Raw genomic sequence first — 21032 nt, 5'->3', positions numbered from 1 at the left:
CTGAACTGTTCTAACAGGCTTTTCCTGGGGCTGCTAAAGAAGCAGAAGTCTCCAGTTGGCGTTACCTATTAAATGACATCGAGTGGTCCAAATGTCCTTGGTAATTTCACACAATAGGGTAAACTACTCTTTTTTCCCCCCAATCTGGTCATTTTAATGGACTTTAATATGCACATACTCAAACAACCACATATTATAGATAAATTACTACCTTATTTAAAACTTAAGTTTTTCAAAAATTAATTCTGCTAGCAGACTTTTTATTACATTGTAATCTAACTAGTATAAAGAATGAATACATATATATATAGATGAGTCAATTAAAAATAAGCTCTTATAATGACCACATATTTTTACTTTTCTGAAACCATTATTTATTAATTGCATGAACTAGTGAGATTCACAGTGACATTTCCATTCACGTACGATGTAGCATCCTTTGAGCATATCTGTCCTCTCCGTTACTCTCACCCTTCCAACCTCATCCTCTTGATCTCCTTCTTCCCATCTGATAGTTCCTCTGCTGCCTTTATGTTGCCCTATATGCCACAAATAAGGGGAAGCATTTAATGCATGTCCTTCAGATTCTTCCTTATTTTCATTAATATGATTTCTTGCTCCATCCACTTTCCTGTACATGACATGATTTCATTCTTCTTTATGGCTGAATAACGCTCAGTTATGTATAGATTTCACATGTTTATCCATTCATTCACCAACAGATACCTAGGCCGATCCTATAATTTTGCTATTATGGGCTATACCAACAATAAACTTGGGTTTGCAGGTGACTCAGTGTTGCATTTTGGTTTCCTTCAAGTACAAATCTATGAGTGTTACAGCTGGAATAACACATGGTTGATCAATTTTCTGTTGTTTTTTTTTTTAATGAGGAATCACCATAGTGGCCACACTAATTGACATTTCCACATTGTGTAAGTATTCCTTTCCCCCCACATCCTTATCTACACATCATCATTATTATTACTATTTGCTTTCTTGATGATAGCAGTTCTGACTGGTGTCTCTAGATCTGTATTCCCCGATGAGTAAAGATATTGCACTTTCTTCTTATAATCATTGGCCACTTGCATTCACCTTTTGAAAACTGCCCATGCAATTTGTGTGCCCACTTCTTTGTTGGACTATTTGTTCCTTCTGTGTTAACTTTGAATTATTTGTATATCTTTAATAGAACTTGGTTCTTATATAAAGCACTTTTTAGATAGTGACAGTAGAAACACGAAAGTGGATGTAGATAGGAAATCAAATGACTGGCTATGGGAACTGTTGTGATTTAGGGGCAAATGTGGAGTCAACACCGATGAGAACTTTAAGTTGAGTAGCTCAGATGTGCTACCACAAGCAGAAGTAGGAAAGTTAAGAATCAGGGAGTTCTGAGTGGGGCAGGGAGATAGCTAGCCTACTTGAACTTGGATGGCTGTGGTCAGTAAAGCACTAACCAACTTGCTGCCTCCCTTGAGTGGGGCCTGGGCTGTCACTCACTATTCTCCATTAATGTTGATAGATGTCAAGGGCTCTTTAACAGTATGAGGAAGTTTTGAAAGGCAGAAGGCTGATCAGAGCTAACATTGCCATTTCACAGCTTTCATCATTCATTCAAGTCCATTCGTCTATGCAAGTAGCATGCCTTTCTGAGCCAGTCACTGTAGACCCTGTGCTAGGTTGTAGGGAAGGAATGGTTACTGGCACAGGTTGCTTTAAAATCTTACTGGAGAGGCAGAAGAAACAATGTATCTAGTCAGAGGAGTATGAAATATTAGGGACACAGGAAACAGCATTAGTAGAGCTCATAGGAGAAGCAGCTAATTTGTCCTGTTGAGTGAGAGAGACCTACCTGGAAAAGGTAATGTTCAAGAGGTGACTTGAAGGATGGGGAAGAGCCAGGGAAGCATCCAGGGAGTTTGTGTGAGCAAGTCCGAGTGTCCTGACCCACAGGACTTCAATGAGGGCAATGAACCTAAGGAAGAAGGGATGAAGGGACAAGAGACACGAAGAATGACAGCAAGTCGAGGATTCTGATCAAGCTGCCAATTTTTATTTTTCACACAGGGGTATTTATGTGCTTAGAATAAGGAAGCTTTTCATTGGCCGTAGCAGCTGCAGGATGTTTGCTTAGGGCAGTGGGGAAAGGTGGTCGATAGCAGCTACCTGGTCTTTGTTTGGGGCAGGATGAAAAGACCAGATTCGGTAAACAGCCTGGAGATGTTCCAGCGAGATAGTCAAGCTTATCATGCAGAGAGACTCCCTGTAGGGCTCCCGACATCCGAGTGGGTGGGGCATGAAGGGTGATGAGGTGAAGTGTGCTGGCGCCATTGGCTGGATCCTGGTGCCCCTTGTAAGCCTAATTCAAGAGTTGGGACTTAATTCTAAGAGCAAGGTGGTGCAATCCACTGAAGGGACTGGCAAGATCCCTTTTTCTGAAGTGGAAGGGATGGAATGGGCTTGAAGGAGATCTACAGATCATCTCCACAGGCAGGGCAGGGAGCTCCTTGGCTTACTCCTCAGCGGAGGACATCTTGGGAAGCCTGGCTCAAGGGCATTAGGACCTTCAACCCCAGAGCCATCTGACTCTATCTCCCCAACTCTGTCTTCCAGCATGTTAGGAGTACTAATGAGGGGCTCAGGACCTACCTTCCATAAGTTCTTCCTTTGTCATGGGAACTAAATTCACAGCTCCTTCACAGCAGCCCTTGGCTACAGGGACCAGCACCTCCATCCCATAGATGAGGCAACCAAGACTCAAAAACTCAAGTGTCTTGTCCCAGATGTCACAGGAGTGACAAAAGGAATTCACCATAGTCCTTACATGTAACTGTGGGGCATATGAAAACGTAGATTGCATTCACTTCTCCAATTTGGATGTTACCTGGTGAAAGTGTGTGAAAGAAACACAAGGCTCTTTGTGGTACTCTTATCTATCTATCTATCTATCTATCAATCTGAAAGACCCCCGACTTCGGGTGTCCCCCATATCAGGACCTCCCTGCCCCAAGCACCAGTCAGACGACACCAGATGCAAAAGGCAAGAGGGTTTTATTTGGGCATGCCCAGGTTCCCAGGTGCACGTGACCTCGAGATCCGCAAGGTTCGGGTCAGTGGCTGGGAACCCCGAGCAGTCCCGGGGATGGTCCTTTTATGGGACCCCTCTGTCCGTTACAGGAGTGCCCGCGCTTTTTCAGCCAGTAAATTTAAAGTATTACAACCTGGTCTGCACGCAGGCAGCCAATCCTTTTAAAACAAATCATGTGTTTTGGCCAATCACTGTTCGAGGGGGTCCCTCGGTGTACGTGCCGAGTTGTGTGTCTCCGGCCCTTGGTATGAGGAAGTGACCTTTGTCCGAGTCGACGCCTAATCGTTCGCTCACACCAGGGGGCTGACTGCGGGGTGGGGTTAGTTAGTAGGGTGTGGGCTTATTGATTAACTGGTGAGGTTAGTTATCAAAAGGGGGAATATGGGGGTAATATAATTTTCTTAGCAAAGCATGTTACAGAAGCCAGAAATAGCGTGGTTAGATACAAAACTCTGTTCCCCTAAAAAAAGGAGGCTCAGGGCCTGGTTGGTTAGGGAGGGGGTCTTTCATTCCCCCATTTCTTTTGTTAGTGCCTCTAACCTTAGAGGCTTTGTCCTTTTTTTTTATTTTAACTACCAGTTCCCTGTTGTCTGAGGGCTTGATATTGTTGGGTCAAAACTAGGGCCTGTACTACCGATAGGCAGTCTTTTACAAATTGTATCAAGCGGTTCACAATGTAAGGGCCTAAGGTAAGGATTAGCATCAGTAGTATAAGTGGTCCCATCAAGGAGGATAATAGGGTAGTGAACCAGGAGACTTGTTCCATAATCCTTCATACCATCTCTGTTGGGACTCAAATTCCCGCTTTCTTTTATCTAGCCTCTCTTTGAGTTTGTCTAGGGTCTCGATTATTACTCCTGTTTTGTTAGCGTAAAAACAACACTCTTTTTTTAAGGCTGCACATAGGCCCCCTTCCTTTAGAAAAAGCAAGTCTAACCCCCTTCGATTTTGGAGGACTACCTCAGCTAAGAAGCTTACGGAGTCTGTCAACGCCCGGACAGACTTTTTTTAGGGTCTTTAAGTCTTTATTTACAGCCTGATGTAGGAGCATGTATTGATCTGCCTTCATCAGGGCTGTGGTTCCTGTGGCAATTCCGGCCATTATTCCTCCAAGGCCCAAAAGAACAGCTAGGGAGAGAGTTACAGGTTCTCTGTTGTCCCTGTATACAGGGTTCTCGAAATACTGGAGGACAAATTCATCGGGATGGTAGGTGATGGGGGGCCAAATTTGCACTAGTACACAATAATCCCTAGTTGGGTTAAAAACGGCTGTTGACACACACGGGGTAATTCCAGTGTTACAAGCCCAATTTTCCTTTGGCTTGCAGAACCTTTATCTTAGAACAGCCTTAAGGCACCACTGTGATGCAGAAGCTTGCTAGATGTTAAGGCTAAGAGTATTACCTCCATTGATAACACACTCAGGTTATTACCATACCAGAGCCAAACTAGGCTGTGACCATAGAGTGGATTTCTAGTCATTATGCACTGAAGTGCCTAAGACAAGCAAGCCAGTGATATCCTTGTCCCCAATATCCACTGTGGGAAGAGAGGGTTTCTGGATATCACCCAAAAGAATGTCCCACAAGATCTTAGATTTAGCAGCAGTCAACCAGGAAGCAGACTCAGGTGATGGAATCAAGCAGGAGTTCCTCCAAGTGACTGTCAGGCCGTCGTTGAACTTTACCCATTAGGGTATGCAGCAGCAGCAGCAACCGTAACAGCAGCAGCAGCAGCAGCAACAGCAGGATCTCTCAGTGGCTCCAAGGGACTGTCACACCTCATGCTCGGCTGTAAATTCCTACACAGACTGGTTAAGGATACATTGCGTAGGCTTGGCAGGCTTTGATCCTGTTGGTTTTTAAGATCTTTTAAACAATAGTTCAGGACAATTTACCAAAATCACAACTTTTTACTAACCAGATATTTTAGTAAATAGACACAGAAGGCTTAGTCTTGTAACCATCTCTGACAAATGCAGTCTCCACACCTTGCACACCTACAAGAGTTAACACTATTTTTTTATGCCCTTTTTTAAAATTATTTTATCTATTTTGCCTCATTTTTCCAAAACTGACTCTGGACCCTTGATCTTAAAATGGGGGTAGAAGGGCGAAGGTCCATCTTCTGTAACTTCTTCAAGCTGACTTTAGGGGCGTTGATCTTACCTAGCCAGGAGCCTATAACCTTAGCCTATTTTACAAAGAGGCCATCAGGGTTAGATGTCATTAAGAACAATATTTAACTTTTGACAACTGCACAGACCTTTTCTCCAGCTATAGCAGTGTAGCTTGTTTAGCACTCTGGTTTGTAAAAGCATCTTTCTGGATGACTTAGGAATGTGATCTCTAGTGACCCTAACACAATGCCTGAGTTACCTTTGCAGGCCTTTAGACAGATATCAATAGAAACACACTCTCAGGTTTACAAACTTTTTCCTGAGAAGATGAATTTCATGTAACTGGTGTCAGCTCAATATTACTGCCAATTAGAGCTTTTGGCACATAAAGGGGTTAAGATTTAAACTACCCCCCACATTTTATAACATTAGCTTTTTACTATCACAGAGGACTGGCAAGTTCCTGTCCCTTACAAGGTAGTCATGAACATTAGGCATGCTTCCAAACTATCTTCCTATGACCTCCCGGTTCTGATCAGTTTTGAAGGGCCACGCACAAATGACTCTAGGATCTGACATTTCTGCCATCCAAGCAGTGGCTTACTGCCTCTGGATGCTCCTCCATTGTTTTTGTCCCAGGAGTGTCTTCTCTACACTGGATAAATGCCTCATTGGCATTTTCCTTAGCTGGTTGCTGGACTTGAACTCGGGGCCTGAGCACTGTCCCTCAGCTCTACAGTTCAAGGCTAGCACTCTGCCACTTTGAGTCCCAGACTCGGGGCTTGAATGCTGTCCCTTAACTCTTCAGTCCAGGGCTAGTACTCTGCCACTGTGAGTCCCAAAGCATCTCTGCTTGCTCTTTCAGCACTCTGCTGGCTGAGTAGAGGTGACAGTCTCACAGGGACCTTTTTCTGCCCGGGCTGGCTTTGAACCAGTTTGCAGATCAATGAGTCTTATAAAAGGCCACTTTACTCCAATTGAAAGCAACAAGGTGGTCAACATAGAAGTAGCTTTTAAGCATGCTCTTACCTGAAACTTATTAAGAGTCAAAGTTACATCTGACAAACTATAGGAATCCTCTGTGCTTTGCTCTGGACTTTGCTGGAAACTCGAAAAAACTATAAGAGCAAACTAGAATAGCAATTATTTTGGTAATCCTAATTTTTCCTTTGTGCACATTGAGGCCAATGTCAAGAACAATTTTACATTTAAACTTTATATCCAAAAATCCATTCCCTATTTTTTTTAAACCTCTTATTAACCACCTTTAATATTTTATACTTTAGTTATTATTTGCGTTTTGAAAAGATCCCTTGAAATCTTGAGGCCAAGTGTCACTCATTGCCTCTTGGCTTCTTGTTTTAAAACAGACATACATTAAGATTTTTAAACTCAGATGACAATTTTTCCTTAATGAGAAAATAACAATCATCATAACTGAACCAAAAAGTTAGACTTAGCGTCTTTATGACTTTTAAAAACATCCTAATTGTAAACATTAAAAGCAAGTCACATTATACAAATAACTTTTTAACCCTCTTTTTAAGGCCTTCCTAATTTTAATGTTAACACATCCAAGGGGAAGTTTTAGCAATACTAATCAGATCATCACATCACTCATTTTAATCATGTTTTCAGTCGCTATCCACAGGGAAAAGAGACAGAACAACGATGGGCCACTTGGCCCCTCCTATGGAATAGGCAGGCACACACCCAATCCGACTCTTTAGGGTTAGATGAACTGCGTTTGTGCCAGCTTGCCTCACCATGGGTGGACTCCTCCCAGGGCCTGTCCCACCATGCATGACCAGCTGAACTGCACTTCTGCTTGTTCACCCCTTACCCCTAAAGATAGGTCTTCTGTTGGCTTCTAAGTTTTTCCCCCTGTCTCTTCTCTTGGTTCTCGAATGAAATACACAGTTTTAGACAGACAGAACAGGTAACATCTTTGACAGTGTTAAACTAACTTTTACATTTAAATTTTTATTATTTTTCCCCAAATTTTAGCCAAGGAATTATATGCCAAACTGCCAATGCATTTTGTTAAGCCAGATAACTTGATTACAGTATAAACAGACTTATGCATTTTAAAATATTAGCTTTTAAAATACCAGATTTTCTAATTTGCAAGTTAAAGAATCTTTAAAAAGCCATTTAAAACAATGTGAAGATTCTTTAAAATTTTTGGTAATGTCCAAACCTCATAATCTTTTGAATTTTAAATTTAAACTCACCCAATTGTTACAGTATGCTGACAATTTTCATCTTTGAACACGTTCACAGACACACACAAAACACTCACACAGATCTTAAAGTGCGCAAAAATCAAAATCAGTTGTATGTACGCCTTCTAAAGTTTTTAAACAAAAATTTAAGACAGTATTTCTTTTAGAACTAGGTACCTTTGTTGGGCTTCATTTTCACAGAGCTTGCTTGTTAGCAAGGCTTTTGAATCTCTTCTGAGTTGGAGGAGGGCTGGGGGAGGGAGTCACCTAAAACAAAACTGGCCTGATTTATTTATTTATTTATTTTACCCAATTTACGCCCTCGCCTGTCCTCCAGCAGCCTCCACTGGGAGAAGGTGCAGCCTGAGGCTTGAAGGGAACCAAACTAGCCCAGTAACCTTCCATGCCTCGCAGGGAGGGTGGGCATAGCAGGTCTGTGACCAAGCCCAGTTGGAACTTTTATTCCCTCAGAGATGTTTAAATAGATAAATAACAAAAACACAGATACACACAAAAACCAAGGATCCACATTTAAAACTGGTACCAATTTTAAAACAGAACTAGACAAGAACCAAAGGCTGAGTTGGGGACTAATGGGCCCCAGTTTATCCCTACCGGAACTCTGTGCTGTTCTCACTCAGCAAGCTGAATCCAGAGTCTGCTGGGTGAGCCTGCCACACTCACCCAGAACTTTCCTACCCCAGAAAACATAAAACAAACACACTAAAGTTAACAAGACAAACAAGTGGCCACAAGACAAAATCAGGTCTCAGTGAATGGGGCGACATCTCACCACTTACCAGGGGACTCAACACCCCCTCTACTCATTCCAGAGAAATTTTTCTATTAGATTCCTGCAGACGTTGACCCAGGGGCCTTCCAAGGCAGAGGAGAATTCCCAGTCATCTTGGGGCAAGGGAAAGAAGTCCCATAGCGGCCGTCCCCTCAGACTGACAGGTTCTCCCCCACGCTCAGACCCCCTAAGCCAAGGCCTGAGGCTGAGATCTAACTGGGGCCACTCGCAGGTGGTCAGTGGCAATTTCATAATTGACAAACAAGCAAGTTCCCAAAACCTGACAATCTCGGCTCAGGCTGTAACTTCCAGTGATCTATAGTCAGACTTAAGGGGGGTTGTTAGTTGCTGCCCCATCCCTTTAAGGGCAACAAAACAGACAACAGAGACAATTAACACTAAACAGAAACAGACAAAAACAGACAGGCGCCAAACAGAAAAAGCAACTTCAGATGGGAGTGGCCGACCACGGCTAAACTCCCCCGAGAAGGAGAGAGATTCCACGTTCCCTCCTTCCTCCAGGTCACCCTGGAGTAGGACTCCAGGGCGGGGCCAGGAAGAGAGAGATTACTTCTCCAGTGGTCTAGGGTTAAAGACAGAGGAGTAACAACAGCCTGACCCATGTTAAAAAGAACAAGAGTTAAACCAACACTGAACACAAAAAGAACCAAAAACGGACAGGTTAAGACAAACGCTGCGCGGCTCCGGTCACAAACCGAAAGCAGATTTTCAGACGGGGAAGCAAAATCCCCGGGAAGGAGAGAGATTCCACGTTCCCTCCTTTCCCCGGGAAGGAGAGAGATTCCACGTTCCCTCCTTCCTCCAGACATGAGCTCCGAAAAATCGAGCCCCTCTAATCCCTGAGGCGTCCCCCAGGGTGGCGGGGGAGAAGTCCGAGCTCGTCAGCTCCTTCTCAAGCCGCCCAGATACAGAGCTATTACGCGTAATAGTACAGACGCTGCGCGGAGACAAACACCAGACAGACAGAGACAAAGACAAAGGCCGGCTTACCTCCTGGTGGGTCCGAGCTGGAGTGGGTCAGGGGGCGATCCCGGACGAGCCCCCAAGATGAAAGACCCCCGACTTCGGGTGTCCCCCATATCAGGACCTCCCTGCCCCAAGCACCAGTCAGACGACACCAGATGCAAAAGGCAAGAGGGTTTTATTTGGGCATGCCCAGGTTCCCAGGTGCACGTGACCTCGAGATCCGCAAGGTTCGGGTCAGTGGCTGGGAACCCCGAGCAGTCCCGGGGATGGTCCTTTTATGGGACCCCTCTGTCCGTTACAGGAGTGCCCGCGCTTTTTCAGCCAGTAAATTTAAAGTATTACAACCTGGTCTGCACGCAGGCAGCCAATCCTTTTAAAACAAATCATGTGTTTTGGCCAATCACTGTTCGAGGGGGTCCCTCGGTGTACGTGCCGAGTTGTGTGTCTCCGGCCCTTGGTATGAGGAAGTGACCTTTGTCCGAGTCGACGCCTAATCGTTCGCTCACACCAGGGGGCTGACTGCGGGGTGGGGTTAGTTAGTAGGGTGTGGGCTTATTGATTAACTGGTGAGGTTAGTTATCAAAAGGGGGAATATGGGGGTAATATAATTTTCTTAGCAAAGCATGTTACAGAAGCCAGAAATAGCGTGGTTAGATACAAAACTCTGTTCCCCTAAAAAAAGGAGGCTCAGGGCCTGGTTGGTTAGGGAGGGGGTCTTTCAAATCTATGTAATATTATATAGTATATATAATATATACCATACATTGTATATTATATTTAATATATATGATATATTACATAACTATATTATATGAGTACACTATATACACTATGATGTATATTATATAATATATATAATATATCCATAACACAAGACATGCCATTTAAATCATTTAAATGTCTGATTCCATGTTCATACCATTATGTAACTTTCTCATCATTTTATCTCAGACTTATCCATTAACCATCCCTCACAGACAAAAACTTGCTACCCATCAGACAGTAACTCTGCATTCCCTCCTTCTCTCTGCCCATGGCTATCTCTACTTTGTGTATGTATGAGTTTGCCTAGTGTCTATATTTTATGACTGGTTTCACACAGTGTCCTTTCGTGTCTGGTTTATTTTGTCCAGCATAATGTCTACAAGGTTCATCCATGTTATAGACTGTATCTGCATTCTATGTCTTTTAGGACTCAATAATGTCCCATTGTATGCATCATATTTTATTTATCTATTCATCCGTTGAGAGATACTTGGGGTTTTCCCCCCACTTTTTGCTATTGAAAATAAGACTGAAATATTGAAATATTAACACAGGTGCAACTAACACTGGTGCGATTTGAGTACCTGTTGTAAATTCTTTTGTGTATCGACCTAGAGATGGTAATGCTGGGTTGTGTAATATTTCTGTATTTAGCTTTCTTTTTTCTTTCCTCCCTCCCTTTCCCTTGCTTTCTTTTCCCTTCCACTCCTTTACCTTCCCTTCATTTCCCTGAATCTTGCTCTATTGCCTCGTCTGGTCTTGAAAAGATCTTGGAGAGTATTTAGTTACCCTTACTTTACAGCTTGGGGGAGAATAGTCATTTTATTGTTATTTTATAAATGTGGCACATAGAAGGGTTACAGTTACATAAGTCAGGTAAAGAATACATTTCTTGTTGGACTATGTCACCCCTTCCAACAGTAGTAATTTAAAACTTAGTTGTGTTTGTGTGTGTATGTGTGTGTGTACTAGGGTTTGAATTTAAGACCTCACACTCTTGGCTTTCTTGCTTATGTCTGGCACTCTTTCAGTTAAGCCATGCCTCCAGCCTGGCATTTTGCTGGTTAGTTGGAGGTGGAGTCTCACAGACTTTTCTGCCTGAGCCAGCTTGGAACCACAAGCCTCCTGAGTAGCTAGCATTACAGGCTTGAACCACTGGTGCCTGACTTAGTTACCATTTTTAAGCATTGACCATATATTGCCCCTATTTTTTTTAAAAATTATTCTATTTAATCCTCTCCAAAGCCTTATAAAGTTTACCTACATTTTACTAATCAAGAACATACTTGGCATCTCACACAAGATGTGTTAGCACAACTTTGGATTCTAACTTCTGCATATTCTTGAGTAACTCCAGATGCTAACACGTAGATCTACTTGGTGGCAAGTGGTTCTTACTGGGTTTAGTTGCAGGAATGCTTTCCTTATTCTGTTCTTCTCTGGACTAAGTGGAGAACAGTGTGTGCTGACAGAAGCTTTTAATTCCTTCCTTAAACTTATCTGGTATTTCACCTGGGAGTGCATGTGTTTTCATTACCTGGGTTTACATTTTGAAAAAAAAACAAAAACCGCTTCATTGTCAATGAACAATAGAACAGGCAGGAAACATGAAACATTGTTGTTGTTCTGGGGTAAATATAGCATCAATGCTGGTCTTTCCTTTTCTGAACCATCTCCAAATATCTCTGCCCAGCAACAGCCATGTGGCCCTTCTTAAACCCTCTGCAGATGCCCATGCTGGTGGGAGTTAGGAGAAGTCCCTGATTCTCATATCTGCCTGTTTGTCCTTCTACTGTGTTCTTACCATTCATCCATCCCTGGTTGAATTTCCAAACACTGCTCCCTAGCGCCTGCAGCCTGTCTTTCCAGGGACTGCCTTCCTGTTTAAGATGTTTCACACACCATTGTTTAGGCACAGGCAAATTCCATCTTCAGCCAAGGATAACATCTCCTGCCCAGCCTGCCTGCTTCTCCTCTGCTTTAGAGGTGTTTGACTCCATTCACTTGTTCTGTTTCTTGTCCTCATGACATAATAGATTGTGTTGTGGTTTCTTTTTTTTTTTCTCCCACTCTTTACGCAATTTAGTTGTCCCTAGGGGATGGGGGGGGGGACATATTACTCCCTTCCACTTAAGATTGTATTTTTATTATTTATTTTGGTGCTGTTACTGGGGTTTGAACTTGGGCCCTTGGTGTTGTTCCTTAGTGCCCAAGGTTGGCTGTCTACCACTTGAGCCACACCTCCACTTCTGCTCCCCCCTCCTTATTTTTGGTGGGTCCTGGGGCTTGAACTTCAAGACCTGGGCACTGTCTTTGAGTGTTTGTGTTCAAGGCTAGGGTCTGCCACTTGAGTCACAGCTGTACTTCCAGTTTTCTGGTAGTTAATTGGAGATAAGGAGTCTCACAGACTTTCTTGCCCCAGCAGGCTCTGAATCAGATCCTCAGATCTTAGTCTTTCTCCTGAGTAACTAGATTGCCTTCAATCTTTCAGAAGTGTAGCTTTAAGATATTCAGTGCCATCTCAGGGGGCTTACTACATTCCCGAGCTTTGGCAACCATTTCCAAGAATACAAGGGAATTGCCATTAGACACATAGCACCCATAAAATACTGCAGGCTCAGGAAGTTCACACGACCTTCTGGTACTGCAGGGCCAGTAAGCATCAGATACCCCACCAGAGTATCCTTGTCTACTGCCATGACCATTGGTCCCTGGGAGGTGGGGTGGTGAGCTCACTCCCCAGAGCTGCTCTCCCACCTTTAGCTCCACATTGCTTGTGTCCCATACATTTTGTTAAAGTTTTGCTTCAGGGAGCCTGCTGCTGCAGTCTTTGTTGGCATTCTGCTCCCTGTTCCATCGCCACAGCTGCTGTTTGCCCATCCTGGCTCCGTTCTGCACTGCAAGGGGTTTCATGTGACTAAAACAACCCAACAGCCCCACAAAGTGCCCCATGGAAAAATCACGTGTGCCACGCACATTGCAGACAGCCGCACCATGTCTGCTTCCCGTGGAGAGGCAGGGATATTTGCTGCAGAGAATAATAGCGTGATTACAGGGAGATGTGGGCATCTGGGCAGACATGTTGGCCAAGCATCCTTACTCTTGGATGTACAACAGGTCCACAGAGAGAGAGAGAGAGAGAGAGCTTGTGGTAGGAGTGGATCCCTTCCTTTCTACCCTTGCTGGCTCACACAGCTTGTTTGTTGCTCTCATGAAGGCTGCATAGCTAGGTTGGTCTTTATACCAGCCAAGACTATTTATTTTCTCTCAAGGAAACATCCCAGCCTACAGCCTCGGCTGGGGCCTCAGGCTAAATGGGGTTGGCCACATCCTGGATCCACTTTTTTTTTTTTTTTTTACATTTCCTAGGGCCGAGTAAAACCAGTTTCCAAGACAGAGCACGGACCAACCAGGACCTGTGTAGAGGCCCGGAAGGAAAAGCCAGAAGCCATGTAGTTTATTGGGCTGTTTCCTTCTTGGAAATCCAGACTGGAAGTGACAGTGAGAACATCCAGTTGGAAGAAGAGAAAAGCAGATAGAAAAAGGGACAAAGACTAACCGAGCCACTGTAGTGATGAAACACTGAAGGCCAGACCTGAGCACCCCTCTGAGAGACGTGGCAATGAGATAATCCAATGCTTAGAGTTACCAGCGGTTGCTAATGTCCCCCTGATACTCCCTGCTGCTGCTAGCTGGACTTTTGTCTTGGCTCATATATTCCAGTGAGATTCTAGTTTTGATATGTGTCCAAGGGGATGGCTTGGGCTGCAAGTAACTAAAAACCTCACTGAAAGTGCTCTACAGCTGGGAGATGATTCATTTCATTTAACCAGATCACCATAAATGTTTCCCTCCTCCTTGCATTGATTAATTCTGTGGCTGTCATCCCAAATGTTTCTTACATTTCTCACCGGTCATCCCCAGTGCTTTACATATGCTTCTACTCTTACTTTGTATGTGTGTGTGATTTGTGGAACACTGCAACAGTTCCAGGTAACAACGGAAATAAAGGTGAATACTGGTGGCTCAAGCCTATAATACTACCTACTCTGGAGGCTGAGATCTGGAGAGGATTGTGGTTTGAGGTCAGTTCCAGCAGATAAGGTAATTAGACTCCAGCTTTGCAAGATCCAGCAAAACGAAGGTCTGGAGGTGTGGCTCAAAAGGTAGAGTACCAGCCAAGCAAGCATGAAGTTCTGAGTGCAAACCCCACGACTCTAAGGTCCGCTCCTGGATGGCCAGCAGACTCCACCCTCCTCGCAGCAAAGTCTCCACCCAGTACCTGCGTTACCTAGGCAACTGGGACACCTGGAAGAGGTCACATCTGCATCCGCTGAGGTCACATCTGAATTTGATATGGCCACACCTTTCTCCGCCCATACCCTAGATAAGGCCTAGCCAAGGCCCAGAGGCTCTCTTGCTGCTCTTTTCTAGCTCTCCCTACTCTCTGCTTTCTCTCTCTTCTCTCTCACTGGTCTTTTCTAGCTCTCTCTGTTCTCTCTCTGCTCTTTTCTAGCTCTTTCCTCTCTTTCCCAGCTCTCTCTCATTCCCAGGCCTTTCCCAGCCACATGGAGTGCCAACCTTGCCTGGTCCCAGCAGGTCTACTGAATAAGCCTACACCTTACCTGAATACCACGTGAGTGCTGCTGTTCTTACTCAGCTACCTCTCTCACTGCTCTTTTCTAGCTCTCTCTGCTCTCTCTCTCTCTCTTTCCCAGCTCTCTCTCATTCCCAGGCCTTTCCCAGTCACGTGGAGTGCCAACCTTGCCTGGACCCAGCAGGTCTACTGAATAAACCTACCCCTTACCTGAATACCTCTCTCTGCTCTTGTCTAGCTCTTCTCAAGCTCTTTTCTCTCTTTCCTCTCTCTCTTTCCCAGCTCTCTCTCTTTCCCAGCTCTCTCTCCTCTCTCTTTCCCAGCTCTCTCTCTCCTCTCTCTTTCCCAGCTCTCTCTCTCCTCTCTCTTTCCCAGCTCTCTCTCTCCTCTCTCTTTCCCAGCTCTCTCTCTTTCCTAGGCCTTTCCCAGCCACGTGGAGTGCCAACCTTGCCTGGTCCCAGCAGGTTTACTGAATAAACCTACCCCTTACCTGAATACCACATGCGTGCTGGTGCTGTTCTTACTTGGCTACCTCTTTTTAAAAACCTAACCAGGACCTTCTAAATAAATGAATGAATGAATAAATAAATAAATAAAATATAAATATGCCTTCCCTTTTCCCTTTTAAAGAGTGAGACAAAGTCTCCAAGAACTCCCTAGCCAACCCTCTCCCACATCTCAGTGGGCAGAAATTGTACACTATGCTTATCTCTAACCAATCCCTGGAGCCATGGCCATCTTGGATGAACACAGCCTCCCCAAAGCACAGTTTCTAGCCAATGAACACAAGCCAGTGAGAAGGACACAGAGATGGCTGCTCCATTTCCTGGCTCCTGCACCCAACATGCAGATGCATTTCATGTTCTTGACATGGATCTTGTGTCCTCTGTGTGTGTGTGTGTGTGTGTGTGTGTGTGTGTGTGTGTGCGCACTAGTCTTGGTGCTTGAACTTAGGGCCTGGGCATTGTCCTTGAGCTTTTGTGCTCAAGGATAGTACTTTACCACTTGAGCCACAGCTCCACCTCTTTTTTTGGTAACTTACTGGAGATAAGGGTCTCATGGAAGTTCCTGCCCAGTCTGCTTTGAACCGTGATCCTCAGATCTCAGCCTCTTGCATAGCTAGGGTTACAGGCATGAACCACCAGTGCCCAGCTTCATCTGTCTCTTTCCATTAAAACACAACACAACACAATAAGAAGCAAAAACCTGCTAGTGTCCCAACGATCAGTAGCAAGTGAGGAACGGACCTTCGGTCAATAGCCTAAGTGAGCAGTTGAGAACTGAGTGTGAACATAAATGCAATATGATATGGAGTCTTAAAAGGCCTCATCACTTTCCCATATTTTATGGGGCCTCCAAAGTTTGCGTATGTGTGTGTGTGTTTAACAACAACAACAATAAAAAAAGAATCCAAGGGATGGACCCATCACACACACTCTGCTTGCTGTTGTCTGGCCACTTTATGCCTTGACTTCTTGGGCCTCTGAAACATGTGGCCCTGGCAGCCTCTTGAATGGCAGAACTGCTCCCAGGCTGTACAGAAGCTTTCCCAGAACAGTGATCCTCCAATCCTGTGCATCACAGAACCCCAGAGCAGAAGCCAACGGGAAGGGCTTCACTCCCACAGCTTTTGGTGGAGGTAGTCTGCTCGGAGCAGATAATGGTCTTTTCACAGAGGTTTCCAGGATGGGCTTGCTGGTGGCCTGGGGGCAATGGATGTCCTTTTGAAAATCACCCTGGCAGCAGGGAGTGCAGCCTTCATTGACTAGCAAGTCACTCAAGTCACCACGCTCTCCACTCTCCAGAAAAGCTGCTTCTTCCTCATAGGCAGGGACACTCTGCCCCACAGCCGGGGCTTCACCCTAGGCTTGGGTGCCTGGTACAAGTGAGCCAAGCTGGGCTTTGGCCGCCTTGGCCGGGTCTCAGACCTAGACCTCCCTTCTCTAGGAATGTGGGAGGGTAGAAAACTTGGCCTCTTGCCTCGAGAGAAAGGAACAGGGTCTTCCATCATGGGTGGCAGAGCCTAACAAGGCCAGGGGAGGGAGAAACCCAGGCTGTCCCAAGCTCCTCTGCCACCTTATCATTAGCTGGGAAGGTGGCTAGTGGTAGAGTGCTTGCCTAGCACGCGTGAAGCCCTGGGTTCGATTCCTCAGTACCACATCCACAGAAAAAGCTGGAAGTGGTGCTGTGGCTCAAGTGGTAGAGTGCTAGCCTTGAACACAGAGAGGCTTCGGGACAGAGCCCAGGCCCTGAGTTCAAGCCCCAGGACCAGCAAGTAAAATAAACGGGAGCCAGCTCTGAAGGCCTCAGCAGGTTGCTGTAGATGAAGCGGGCCCTCTTGAGATTTTCCCTGTCTTCAGCACGAGGGAGTTGTCAAGTTGGGGTTGTCAAGGCCCTTTTATTTTTGGCCGGGGGGTAGGGGGGAAGGGGCTCAGCATAGAGTTTGGGACTCCCAGCGCCGCGATCCTCCTCAGGCTTGCTGCAGAAAGTCTGCAAAGCTGCTCAGCTCCTCTCCATCAGGACGATCTTCGGAGCTGGGGCGGGCTGGAGGGGTTTCCCTGGCTTCTGTCCCATTCCTCCCCCAGTCCGCCCCAGGACCCCTGTCCCGGTAAGGACTGTGCTGAGTCCCGGGTGGAAGCCAGGCTCTCCTTTCCCGCAGTGCCAGCCGGGCCCTGGCAGGGCGCGGGGGACGCGCGGAGAGTTAACACCGCACCAGGAGCCAGAGGAGGCAGCGCGGGGCTGTGGTGGCGGCGACGGGGGCCGGGTCGGGCCGGGCTGGGCCGGGCCAGGCGCCCCAGGGAGGACCCAGGGGCTGCGGCCGCTCCTCCGAACATTATTCAGAGCCCCGCGTCACCCTTGGCTCGGGCGCCTGGCGCGAGCGAGCCGCGCTTTGGTCGCCTTGGCCCAGGCTGAACCTTGCGGGCTTCGGGCCAGGGCGGGCCGAGAGCTGCGCGCCAGGACCCTCTCCCGACGCCTCCCGCCCGGGCTCCTCCAGCGGGGTGTGTGTACGCGTGGGGGGGCCGGGGGGCCGCACCCCTCGTTCCCGCTGGAGGGCTGCCCTTAGGGGGTTCCGCGCTGGATGCGCGCCTGGGGGTGTCTGAGCAGAGCCCCCCCTGAGCAGGAGTTGGGGAGGGGTTGCAGATCGGTACTATCGATCCTGGGCGTCCCACGTCTCCCAGCGCGGAGATTTGGCTGGGCGTGGAGCGGCCCCTTCTGGGGGGCTCCGGGTCCAGCTGCGCGCAGCTGTGCGGGGCGAGGCTGCCCGCGGCTCCCGGAGGGCGCGCGCGCGCGCGGGCAGTCACTGCGGGGCCCTCCCCGTGGGCAGGGGAGACTCGCCTGGAGGGTGGGCTCCTCCGGGGACTCGGTTTCCTATGGGGAGCGGGGAGGCCTTTGGAGGAGGAACTGAAGCTCCCGCCACCCCCTTCCTACCCCGAGCTGAGTCTGAAATCTTCGCTCCACCATATACCAGCTGTCCAGCCAGAAATCTACGCCCCGCCACTACCCCACCCTACGCGTTCTTGGTTATAAATAACTATAGCTACCACTCAGATGCTTATTATTTTCTATGTTCTTTACATATATATGCATATATATAGATATATATATATATATATTCTCCCTAGCAATTTTGCAGAATGGGTGTTTTTTATCTATCTTCTGTAAATGGAGATGTGGGATCCCGTGTAGGGAACGCGAGGGGCCAAACTTAGGCTACTGGCAGTGGGCACCCAGGACTTGAACCCTCCCTAGCCTCGCGAGCATGCATGCGCTGCCCCAGCAAGAACACGGGTATCCTGCAACGAGCTTTGAGAACTGGAGACAAGAGATGGGGACACAGTCTTCTGTGCTGTCCTCAGGCCAGACCCTGAAGTCCAGTCTCCACAGCAGGGCTTGCATAACAGGCGGGGGAGGGTTAGAGGGTAGAGCTGCTTGCCCACCTCCTGCCACCTGGAAGCAAAGGGTTCACCACCCCCTTCTCTCATTCTTCTTCTCCATTCTCATTTCTACCCCATGTTGCTCTGCCTCCCTGAGAATCAGGCAGTGTGGAGTTTCTCCTCTACCAATGGGAAGACATCTTCTCTTCTGTTCAGAAGGGGTAGAAGAGCCTGGAACTGGGGGCACACGCCTGCATCCTAGCTACCTAGCTTGGTTGAGTTCCACAGATTGTGGTTTGTAGCCACTTTGGGCAACAAAGTCTGTGAGACTCTTTAAAAACTAATTAACCACCAAAAGAGCCAAGAGTAGAGTTGTGGCTCAAGTGGTAGAGCCCCAACCTGGAGGGAAAACACCAAGTGAGACGGATGGTGATTAGGCTCAAGCCTCAGTATTGGCACAGAAACAAACAACAACAAAAGCAGAATGAGAAGATGACCAAGGAGATCCACACAGTGACTCCAGACCCCCAGAACCCCAGTAGTACATGGTGCCTCCATTTCCTTTCTGTGTCTACATTACACTTGACAGACAAATGATGACGGAGACATTCCAGGAGGCAAGTCTTTTGTAAAATGAAATCTGTTAACTATGATACCAGATTTGCCTGGCCCCACAAGTTGCGTTACAATTCAAAGTCCCTATCAGTCACATACATACTTTGGGCAGAGCAGAGCCTTGCCTGGAGGCCACTATCATTCACAGAGGGCACTGAAGGCATTAGAGATTAAAGATGAATGCCCACATGGAATCATTCAGACTAGCTGGGAAATAAACATGGCTACACAGGTGACAGGGAGACATTGTAGGTCTGCGGTGGGAATGCAAATTAGTGTAGCTATTATGGTTCACAGTATGGAGATCCCCCAAAACCTTCGAAATGGAGCCATCATAGGATCCCGTTATTCCGTGTCTAGTACTTATCCAAACATTATGACATCTGTACATCAAACAGACATCTGCACTCCAGTGTTGTACAGCACTTTTCACAACAATGAAGACATACAGTCAGTCTAGGTATCCACAGAGAGATGAATAAATAAAGAAAATGTGTATTATGTACCATGGAATACTATTCAGCCACAAAAGAGTGAAACTTTGTCCTTCATCACAACGTGGATGGGATGGAAGAACATCACATTAAATAGATATAGAAAGAGAAATACCACACGATCTCATTTCATTTGCTTGTGAGAAAGTGGGGGTGCTGGGTCTAACTGCCGCCATCTTGGCCCCCTAGTGGATTAAAAAAATTGGGTTTAACTGGTGTCATCTTGTCTTCACGGTGGAAGAAGGTGAAGTCCTGAAGGTGTGCCTGAATTCCTAGAGGCAGAGTCAAGGACTTGGACAATAGGTTACTAGACCTGCCAATCTTACACTGGACCTGCCCCCCTGCCCTAGACACAATTCTAGCTTAGCGGCCATTATGCCATGCCTCAAGTCTCCTGGCTTTCCAGTCACCATGGCATTCTACTTCAGCTCTCCACTGGAGTTGATCTGTTCTGTTGGTATTGTTTTTCTGCTCTTTCTTTCCTCTCCTGCTCTCATAGCTTAGTTTTCTAACAGTGTTAAGTGTATTCGCGGGGCTGTAGGTCTTTGTGACAACAGTCTGCCTGCAGATGCTGGCTGTCCAATAAAGACTCTCAATTTGACCTCTCAAAATGTGCCTTCCCTGTATCTCACCAACCAGATTCACCTTATAATGTGTGTGTGTGTGTGTGTGTGTGTGTGTGTGTGTGTGTGTGTGTGTGTGTGTGTGCATCCTCTCTTGCTGCAATAACAAATCACCATAAACCAATGGCATAGAACAACACAAACTTACCACCTTAGGATTCTGGAGGTGAGAAATCCAAGCTGGGTCTTGGCTAAAGTCATCTGAGTCTTGCATGGCTAAAGTCATGGTTCTGGAGGAATTTTCCCTGATCTTCCCAATATTCAGAGGCTGCTGTGTTCCTTGACTTGTGTCTCCAGCTTCAACACCTTTGAATCTCTCGATGGCCTGGTGAGTCTTATATTGAATCATTGCGACCTCTGCTCCCATTGTCACACCCTCTTTTGTGACTCTGACGCTGTTTTGCTTCTTTCCTGTGACATCAGTTCCATGGATAATCCAGAATAACTAGGAGTCTCATGTAGAGACTTTATGGGAGAGTAGTGGAGTTTGAACTTGGGTCTTTTTGTTTGCTTGACAGGTACTCTACCACTGAACTCCTATCTCCTACCTTTTTTGCTTTGGTTATTTTTGAGATAGGTTCACTGTTTCCCTAGGACAATCTGGATTGTGATCCTCCTATTTATGTTTTCTTTATAGCTAAAATGATAGACACATACCAATAGGTCCAGCTCTTAATTGGCCTTGTGAATGTTAATGAAGTAGGGAGATGTTAATGAAGTAGGGAGGCCAGGTCTAAGTAATGTCACCTTGTTCTCACAGACATCCTGGTGCCATGCTGGGTGGAGGAGGCTTTCCACTCAGCACTGAAAAGCCTCGAGGTGATAGAGGCCATTCATTGAATTAC

At 46.4% G+C, this 21032-nt stretch overlaps 1 long non-coding RNA gene across 1 annotated transcript; it reads right to left on the bottom strand.

Annotated features, from left to right (window-relative positions):
- Positions 1-374: 374 nt before the first annotated feature.
- Positions 375-20508, bottom strand: LOC138841012 (uncharacterized). The gene is made up of 3 exons (XR_011376300.1): positions 20336-20508; positions 1859-1981; positions 375-539 (listed from the first exon to the last, which is right to left on the bottom strand). It is a non-coding gene; the product is annotated as an uncharacterized lncRNA (long non-coding RNA).
- Positions 20509-21032: the final 524 nt, after the last annotated feature.

The sequence above is a fragment of the Dipodomys merriami genome, unplaced genomic scaffold (genome assembly GCF_024711535.1).
Source record: "Dipodomys merriami isolate MVZ:Mamm:240054 unplaced genomic scaffold, mDipMer1.0.p SCAF_31, whole genome shotgun sequence".
NCBI lineage: Eukaryota > Metazoa > Chordata > Mammalia > Rodentia > Heteromyidae > Dipodomys > Dipodomys merriami.
Note: the sequence above shows the minus strand (reverse complement) of the source record. Positions and strands in the feature narration are given on the sequence as shown.